This window comes from Dasypus novemcinctus, chromosome X (assembly GCF_030445035.2).
Source record: "Dasypus novemcinctus isolate mDasNov1 chromosome X, mDasNov1.1.hap2, whole genome shotgun sequence".
Classification (NCBI taxonomy): domain Eukaryota; kingdom Metazoa; phylum Chordata; class Mammalia; order Cingulata; family Dasypodidae; genus Dasypus; species Dasypus novemcinctus.
In genome coordinates, this window is record NC_080704.1 from 82,848,360 (window position 1) to 82,858,551 (window position 10,192).

At 39.1% G+C, this 10,192-nt stretch overlaps 1 pseudogene; it reads left to right on the top strand.

Annotated features, from left to right (window-relative positions):
• Positions 1–481: 481 nt before the first annotated feature.
• Positions 482–1,517, top strand: LOC131277288 (transmembrane protein 47-like; annotated as a pseudogene).
• The last annotated feature ends 8,675 nt before the right edge of the window (positions 1,518–10,192 follow it).

Consider the following 10,192-nt stretch of genomic DNA (forward strand, 5'->3'; position numbering starts at 1 on the left):
AATCTAAGTTCATGGAGAGAGAGGTGTTGAAGCCACCGTTCAGTCCTTGTGAGGAGAACTCTACTTCCAATTAACCATTATTTTTAAGGAATAGCTCTATGTGGTTCCATATTAGAGCATAGAATGTTTACCAGGATTCCCACCATTGTCAGCCCCTGTACTCTAGTGTTTTACTGCCTATTCCTGAGGTGCTTTAGGAAGCACTTTTGGAGAGTGCCGCCTCGGGCCAGCGGCGAAAGTACGTGGCAGGATCCGGGTTGCTGCGGCTGCAGGCTGGCTGCCGAGGACCGAGGACCGCACATCCCCGCCTGGCCGCCCCCACAGACCCACCTCCGTGGCACGTGGAGCCCTGAGGGAGTGAATTTCGGCGGGCCGCCATTCGGCTGCTCCCTCCCCGGGAGGTCAGGCGCTGGGCGCTCCTGACCCACCCGGCGTCCTCGCCTCCCGCCGGGCCGACCCGACCCACAGAGGCGTCCCCGGCATGGCTGCGGCACGCAGTGGCATGGAGGAGGTGCGCGTGTCGGTGCTGACCCCGCTGAAGCTGGTCGAGCTGGTGTGCATCTTCCTGGCTCTGTGCCTGGACCTGGGGGCCGTGCTGAGCCCGGCCTGGGTCACAGCCGACCACCGGTACTACCTGTCTGTGGGAGTCCTGCCAGAAATCCGCCAGCTTGGACATCTGGCACTGCTGTTGCAGAATTTGAGAGAAGTTCAATTATTTGAGTATAGAGAGGCCAGGACTCAGGAATGATTTTGAGAAGGAAAAATGGTTTATTGACGGCCGGCCGGACTCGGGAACTTTCTGTTTCAATCCTGAGCCCCGAACAAGATTTTTTAGTCCCTTTTATACAGAGAGGAAAGGTCAAATGGTCCTTTTGTTTCAGTTCTCAATAGGCTTGAATTAGCATATATTTCCACAGCTTAGGTAAGCTTTTAGCGTGGACCTCAGGCATTTCGATAAGCTTTTAGCATATTTGGTTTGCATTTCCCCTGAATACTTAAAGTTTATAGACCTTGCATTGTTTAACTGTTTCCTGCTCACCAAGGGCAGGACTGCAGCCTTTTATCATCCCACACCCACAAGTCACAGATAGTTTAGGTTATCTCTGAAGAGATGAAGAGCCTCCCACCCATAGCCCACATCACTGCGAGTCCACGCTCAGCAGCGATTGGTAGATTGCTACTCTGGCTTTACCCCCGGGTGGTGCTGCCATCACTCTCATTGCCTTCCTCGTGCGTTTGATTTCTATCTGGGTCTCGAAGGCGCTTCTACAGACCTGTTGGTGTCATGCTTTTTGCAGAGGTTGTTTCACAGATGTGCAGCCTCGTCCTCTACCCAATCAAGTTCGTTGAAACTGTGAGCTTGAAAATTTAACATGAGTTCAATTGGGATTACAGCTTGGTTGGGGCACAACTATATTTTCGTTTGGGGGTGCCATCCTTTATTGCCTGAACCCTAAGAACTATGAAGACTACTGCTAGAACCAGTCGTCTCAAATTTAAAAAACGAGCAACCATCCCCCAAAAGGATTACGTCTGCGTCTTTTCTAACTTACTATTTTCTAAAATACTTGTGGGGCATCAAGCCATTTGTTCAGTTGATTTAATATCCTTTGCCTTTTGGCTGTCAACATCATAACCAGGTTTTACATCCATTTTAGGGACCAGCACAAATTAAGAGAGCTGATTAGACATGGGCAAATGCTGCAAACCTCCAATATGCTCGTGTCATTTTTCTTGACAAGTGAAGGGTCTATATGACAGCAACTCTTGTGAGAAAATAGTTGGAATGAGAAATGCCCGAATCTCCTATATGCCTGCAGGGGAGCAGCTGGCATAGGCAACATTTAGAAGTTCCTTTGCCTTGACAAGGATTCCACTGTTGGAATCCTCATCGCCTGCCTATCCCACCCATTGACTGCATTGGCGGTTGGTTATTTGCTTGAGTGAGCTTTGAAAAGCGAACTGCCCTTCAGCATCTAACAGCCTGTTGTGAATGTAATTGGTAAAATAGTACACATTCTGCCTTCAAGAATACTCTTTTGAACCGGAGTTTATGCTCTGGTAATGCGCATCCCCCTGGGTAGGGAGTCAAGACTTGAGGAGACCTGTGCTTTTCATTATGTGGTTAGAAATTGTGCCTCAGTCACATCTAGCAGGGGGAAAATTTGAGAGTCTTGGCTTTCCCGGGGGCAACTAGAAAGAAACATGCATGAATTGCTTTTGTCCCTAACTACCCATTAAATCAGTTACCAGAAAGAAAGAAAGAAAAAAAAAAGCAGAGGGACACCTTTCAGTTTCTCAACCTAACAACTACTCCATCAAAAATTTTTTTAAAAATCTCTATGCAAAAGACAGAAATCCTGGGTATGTACTTATCTGGGCTTCCATATTCTTCCAAATACTGACCTGTTATTTCTTCAGTGATTTGTTAGATTGCTAATGATTTTAAATAGATATTTAATATATTTTCCATCTTTTCTAGTTGCCTTCAGTTGTTTGTTAGTCGTTCCCAATGACCTAGGCCTCCATTAGAAGAAATGGAAGTGTCTATTTAATTCTTTTGCTTTAAAAAAAAAAACAACACTAATATCAATATTATACTTGTTCATTTATAAAGCAATCTCTGCTTTCTTTCCAAAAGTTCTTAAAATGTTTTTCTTAATTAAATTGTCTGACATTCTTCAATTTCACTATAACTTTCCTAGTAGGAGATTATATTTATCTCCTGCTTGGCAGTAGATGGACCTTTATTATGAGGTTATCTATATCAATTTGGGAAATTTATCTCAACTACTTTTCATTAGAGAAGTTGTAAGTTGACAGAAAAATGATGCAGAAATGAAGTTGCCATACACGTACAATTTTTCATGTTATTAACATTTTCTATTAGTGTGATACATTTGCTACAATCAATGAAACATTTTTGCTATATGAACTATAGTCCATAGTTAACATCAGGGTTCACTGTTAGTGTTGTACAGCACTAGTTTTTCATTTTTATTATAGTAACATATACAAACTAAAATTTCTCCTTTTCATCACATTCAACTATATATTTCACTCGTGTCAGTCACACTCACACAGTGTTCTGCTATCGTTGCCATCATGCATTGCCAAATATTTTCCATTTTCCCAAGTGGAGTCTCTATACCAATTAACAGCTAACTACCCATTCCCTACCTTCATCATAGGAACTGGTAACCTGTATTCTAATTTCTGAAATATATGAATTTGTTTATTCTAATTATTTCATATAAGTGAGACCATACAATATTAGCAATTTAGAGTTGGGCTGATTTGAATGAACATGATGTCTTCAAGGGTCATCCATGTTTTTGCATGTATCAGAACTTCATTCCCTTTTACAGTTAAATAATATTACATTGTATGTGTGTACCACATTTTACTTATCCATTCATATGTTGATGGACTCTCAGGCTGCTACCATCTTTTGGCAGTTGTGAATAATGACACTTGTTAACACTGGTGAGCAAACACCTGTTTGGGTCCCTTCTTTCAGTTACTCAGGGTATATGCCTACAAGTGGGATTGCTGGATAATATTGTAATTCTATCCTTAGCTTTTTGAGGAATTGCTAAACTGTTTTACACAGCGGCTGCTCCATTTTACATTCCCACCAACAATATATGACTGTTCCTATTTCTCCCCATTCTCTCCAACACTTGTAATTTTTTTTTTTAAGCAGTAGTCATGTAGTGAGTATGAAATGGTTATCACATTGTGGTATTGATTTGGGTTTCCTAAATAGCTAGTGTTTTACTTTCCTAGGCCGCTTAAAGCCCATGTCATGAAATGGCTGGTGTTTAAACAATGGGAATTTATTAGCTTACTGTTTTGAGGCTGAGAAAACTGTCCAAATCAAGGCATCAAGAAGGTGATGTTTTCTTCCTGAAGACTGGCTGCCTGTGATCCTTGGCTCCTCTGCCATGTGGCAAATCACATGGCAGAGTCTGTTGGTCTCTCCCTTCTCTTCTGGGTTTTGCTGATTTCAGTTTTTTGCTTCTGTGGCTTACTCTCTGTGTGTCTGTATTCATCGCATTTATAAAGGACTCCGGTAAGGGCTTTGCTGACCATTCAGACTGAGGTGGATCACGCCTTAACTGAAGCATCCCCATCAATAGTTCCCACTTAACAATGGGTCCACACCCTCAAGGGTGGAGAAAAACTATGCTTTTCTGGGACACATACAGTTTCAAACCACCACAGCAAGTGATGCTGGGCATCTTTTATGTGCTTTTTTGGCAATTTGTGTTCTTTCTTTGGAAAAATGTATCTTCAGAACTTTGGCCCACTTAAAAAATTAGGTTGTTGTCTTTTTATCGTTGAGTTGTATTTTCTCCCATTGTGTAGGATTTTGTTTTACTTTCATGATAAACCCTTTCAGGAACAAAAGATTTTAATTTTGATGAAGTCCTGTTTATCTATTTTTGCTATTGTTTCTTGTGCTTTCTGTGTAAAGTCTAAGAAACCATTGTTTCACACAAGGCCCTGAAGAGGCTTCCCTATGTTTTCTTCTAGGATCTTGACAGTTTTAGCCCTTATATTTAAGTCTTTGGTCCATTTTGAGTTGGCTTTTGTATAAGGTGTGAGGTAAGAGGGTCATCCTTTTTTTTTTTTTTTCTTTTGCAAATGCAGATACAGATTTCCCAGCACCATTTATTGAAGAGACTATTCTTTCTCAATTGAGTGGCCTTGGCCCTTTTGTTTAAAATCAGTTGGCCATAAATGTGGGGGTTGATATCTGAAATCTCAGTTCAATTCCATTAGTCTCTACATCTGTTCTTGTGTCAGTACTGTGCTGTTTTTATCCCTTTAGCTTTGCAATAAGTTTTAAGATTGGGAAGTGTGAGCCCTCCAATAGCATTGCTCTGTTTCAAGATGGCTTTAGGTGTCCAGGGTCGCTTACTCTTCCATATATATTTTTTTCCTTCCATATAAATTTGATGATTGGCTTTTCCATTTCTGCAAAGAAGGTTCTTGGAATCCCGAATGGGATTGCATTGAATGTAAAAATTACTTTAGGTAGGATTGACATCATAATATTTAATCTTCCAATCCATTTACATGGCATATCCTTCCATTTATTTAGGTATTTTTAGCATTATTTTGTAGTTTTATGTGTGTTGGAGATTTGGGCCCAAAGGCTATCGGGAATGAAAGAAAGAGCAAAAGGGAGAAGGAAACAAAGAGAAAGAACGAGCGAGCTGGGATCAGGGGGTCTGTGAGTAAAGACTCCTCAGACAACTTTGTTTTCTACATGTGGCACTAAGTATACTCAAGCTATTGAGATAACAAGCAGTGTAACTACACATTAACAATACTCGTAAATTAAAGAACTTATCTCAGACTACAAAGATTTAGTATTCCTTTCACACTGCAAAGTGTGTTTGCTCATATTTCTCCCTGCTCCAGACAGCTTTTTCCTGTTGACCCGAAAGGCTTAATTGCTGAATTCCTATGTTAAAAGCATAGCCATGGGAACAGCACGTCTCTCTTTGTGAGACCACTATGCCTCACTTTCCAACAAATGTGCACAAATCCTTTACATCCTTGTTAGAGTTATTCTTAGATATTTGATTCTTGCAGTTGCTATTCTGAATGGAACGTTTTTCTTGATTTGTGCTTCCTGATTGTTCACTGCTTGTGTATAGAAACAGCACTGATATCTGGGTGTGATCTTGTACCCTGTCACTTTGCTGAATTCATGTATTAGCTCTAGGAACTTTCTTGTGGATTTTTCAGTACTTTCTGCATATTGAAGCATATCATCTGCAAATAGGTAAAGTTTTACTTCTTCCTTTCCAGTTTGGATGTCTTTTATGTCTCTTGCCTAAATTCTCTGTCAAGAACTTCCAGTACAATGATGAATAACATTGGTGTCTTTGTCTTGTTCCTGATCTTAGAGGGAAATATTTCAGTCTTTTACCATTAGGTAGGATGTTAGCTGTGGGTTTTTCATATATGCCCTTTATCATGTTGAGGAAGTTTCCTTCTATTCCTAGTGTTCTAAATGTTTTATCCAGCAGTGGTCCTGCAGAGAGTGTCTATGGCTATAGCCAGGACAGTTCCATCCATCTGCTCCATGGGATATAGGCCCCCTATCATTCGGAGGCAGAGTGGCATCACCATGCCAGGGCCCTCAGGACTGAGGAATGGATGGACATGGGGGCCTGCAACTATAGACAAAAGTAGACTTATTATTGTTCTAGTAGTGGAAGAACTTGTAACATTGATACAAGGATGGTGGTTGCTGGGGGTTCTGAGGGGAGGGAGAAGGACGAGTAGATGTAACATGGGACATTCATGGGACATTGAAGCTGTTCTGCATGATGTTGCAAGGATGGATACAAGCCATTATACATTTTGTCAAAAACCTATAAAATTGTGTACTACAAAGTATGGACCATGATGTAATCTATAGACCATGGTTAATAGCAGTGCTTCAATATGTGTTCATCAATTGTAACAAATGTACCACACTAAGGAAAGATGTTGTTAATGGGGAAAGTACAGGAGGCGGAGGAGGTGGGGTATATGGGAATCCCCTATATTTTTGATGTAACATTTATGTAATCACTGATTGAACTGATGAGCACACAACTATGTGATTATACCAAATATCACTGACTGCACACTTTGGATGAATTGTATGTTTTGTTAATATGTATCAATAAAATTGATTTGTTTTGTTTTGTTTTTTTAAAAGAAAAAGAATTGGTCCTGGATTTTGTCAAATACCCTTTTTGGCATCAATTGAGATGATCGTCTGTTTTCCCCGCATCATTGTGTTAATGTAGCGTACAACATCCCTTGGTTTTCGTGTGTTGAACAAAGCTTGCATAGCAGATTAAATCCCACTTCATCATGGTGTTTGTTTTACTATGCTGTTGGATTTGGTTTGCTGGTATTTTCTTGAAGATTTTTGCATCTATATTCATAAGAGATATTGCCCTGTAGTTTTCCTTACTTGCGGTATCTTTATTTGGCTTTGGTGTGGGGGTGATATTGACCTCATAGAATGAATTAGGGAGTGTTCCCTCCACTTCAATTTTGTGCAAAAATTTGAGCAGAATCGTAGTTAAGTGGAATGTTTGGTAGAATCCCCCTGTGAAGCCATCTGGTCCTGGGCTTCTCTTTGTTGGAAGGTTTTTGATGTCTGATTTAATCTCTGTACTAGTAATTGGTTTGTTGAGATTCTGTATTTAGTCTTGAGTGAGTGTAGGTAGTTTATGTGTTTCTAAGAATGTGTCCTTTTCACCTAGGTTACCCAATGTGTTGGCATAGAGCTTTTCATAGTATCCTTTTATAGTGCTATTTATTTCAGCAGGGAAGGTAAACCTTTACACTTCTGATTTTAGTTATTTTTACACTCTCTCTTCTTTCCTTTGTCAGTCTATTTAAAGGTTTGTCAAATTTATTGATTTTTCAAAGAACCAACTTTTAGTTGTATTGATTCTCCTTATTGTTTTTTATTTCATTTAGCACCACTCTAATCTTTGTTATTTCCATCCTTCTGTTCACTTTGGGTTTAGCTTGCTCTTCATATTCTAATTCTTCCCCTTTGAGGTTAAGTCTCTGATATAAAGTCTTTCTTCTAGTATAATATAAACATTAAGAGCTATGAATTTCCCTCTCAGCACTGCCTTCATGGCACATCATAAGTTTTGGAATGTTCTATTTTTATTTTCATTCACCTGGAGGTATTTCCTAATTTCCTTTGTGGCTTCCTCTTTATCCCATTGATTGTTTAATTACATAAGCAATAGATTTTATGTATTTGTGGATTTTCCACTTTTCCCTCTAATATCGATTTCTAGCTTCACTCCATTGTGGCCAGAGAATTTACATTGAATAATTTCAAGGTTTTTTAAAATTTATTGAGACTTGGTTTTTTTTACCTAATATATGGTTTAATTTGGAGAATGATCCGTGTGCACTTGAGAAAAATGTGTATTCTGTTGTTGGGTGAAGTTTACGTCTGTTAGGTCTAGTTAGTTTAGAGTATTGTTCAAGTCTGCATTTCCTTTTTGACCTTCTGAATAGATGTTCTATGCATTATTGATGGTGGTGTATTAAAGTCTCACACTATTAATGTAGAGCTGTCATTTTCTCCCTTCAAATCTGTCAGTATTTGTTTCCTGCACTATGGGACTCTGCTCTTAGGTACATATATGTTTATAATCATCATAACTTCTTGTTGAATTGTCCCCTTTATTACTACATAATGACTGCCTTGTCCCTCATAAATATTTTTGACAATGTCTATTTTACCTGATATTAGTATATCTATCCCAGCTCTCTTTTGGTTACAACTTGCATGGTATATTTTTTCCCATCCTTTCACTTTCAACCTACTTGTAGCTTTTAATTTAAGGTGAGTCTCTGGCAGACAACACATGGTGGGTCGTGCTTTTTTACCCATTCTGCCAATCTCTGCCTTTTGACTGCCTATTGATAGCGCAAGAATTACTTCTACCATTTTGCTCTTTAGCCTTGCTAAGTCATATCTTTTTTGTTCTTCAATTCTTCCATTAAATGCCTACTTTTATATTTATTTGATTTGTTGTGTTGTACTCTTGTAGAATTGGAGAGAGGTTCAATTATTTGCGTATAGAGAGGCCAGGACTCAGGAATGATTTTGAGAAGGAAAAATGGTTTATTGATGGCCTGCCGGACTCAGGAGCTTTCTGTTTCAATCCTGAGCCTGGAACAAGATTTTTGAGTCCCTTTTATACAGAGAGGAAAGGCCAAATGGTCCTTTTGTTTCAGTTCTCAATAGGCTTGAATTAGCATATATATCTTCCACATCTTAGGTAAGCTTTTAGCATGGACCTCAGGCATTCTAGATAAGCTTTTAGCATATTCTGTTTGCATTTCCCCTGAATACTTAAGTTTATAGACCTTGCATTGTTAAACTGTTTCCTGGGACTGGAGTCCTTGCCATGGTCACCAAGGGCAGGACTGCAGCCTTGTATCATCCCACACCCACAAGTCACAGATAGTTTAGGTTATCTCTGAAGAGAGGAAGAGCCTCCCACCCATAGCTGACATCATTTCCCCCCTTTGCCAGAGTTTAACTTGCTAAGGTTTGGCATAATTATTGCTGGAGCTATGAGGTGGATGGCTGTTTGTTGTTTTGATTGATTATTTATCAATCTTTAGTGTAGCATCCAGGACTGTTTTCAGAAGTTTAGAAGTTTCAGGTTTGTAATACTTTACGTGTTATCTCTCCATGAGAGCAGGCCATAATGTCAATTGTGTTTAAGTTTTACTTACAGTATCCTGGTATCACGGCTCCACTTAGCATGTTCTTCACGTAGTGAGCAAGTGGCAGCATTGTTGATCCTACAGAGATTTTCCAGTATTCTACTAGCCTGGTGCATAGTGCTCTCTGGCACTAAGGAACAGTGCCAGTTTGGAGGCGATATCCATTGTACACTTGGCTGTGCCAAGTTATTATTGGCTGCTGCAGGAGCTTGAAACTGCAACGTAGTTTCTATTGACTTCAGGAGCAGAACCAGAGGCTGACATAGCAAATATTTTTAATTGAGGGGTCAGTGACCAGCCTTGCCAATAACTCACATGGAGAGGCCACCTGTAATGTATTCAAGGCCTGGTTTGAATGCACAAGAGTTTGACAATGTTAAAGTTTATTCCTTGTTTTTATTTATATTTTAAACAATTTAATGCACCACATATATTAAGTGACTGTTTATTTACACAATTTTACTATGAAGATAACAGTAGGTACTTTAGTAATAGAGGAAAAAAATATTTTTCATTGTTAAAATGAAAACAGAAGATTTCTAACAGAATCAAGATAACTTTTTATTACCATTTACTTAAATATGTACTTTGCGGTGGCCTTCAGACAGGTTTTATTATCACGAAGTTATTTCTGCTACAAATACCAATCTAAGTTTTCAGTTAACAATGACTTCTAGAACTAGAACTATTTAAACATTCTCAGTTTGGAAGATGTTTTACAAACTCTTTATAATTGGCTATAACCACATTGACTAGCCACCTCATGTTTAAATAAACTTATTAAATTACAATTACCAACCAAAGAAATTTATTTATTTAAGAGAGCATATTTACAATCTTTTTCCTTTAGCCTAATTTCACCAATGTGAACTTACAATTTTTATTACTCTAAGACTTCGTACAT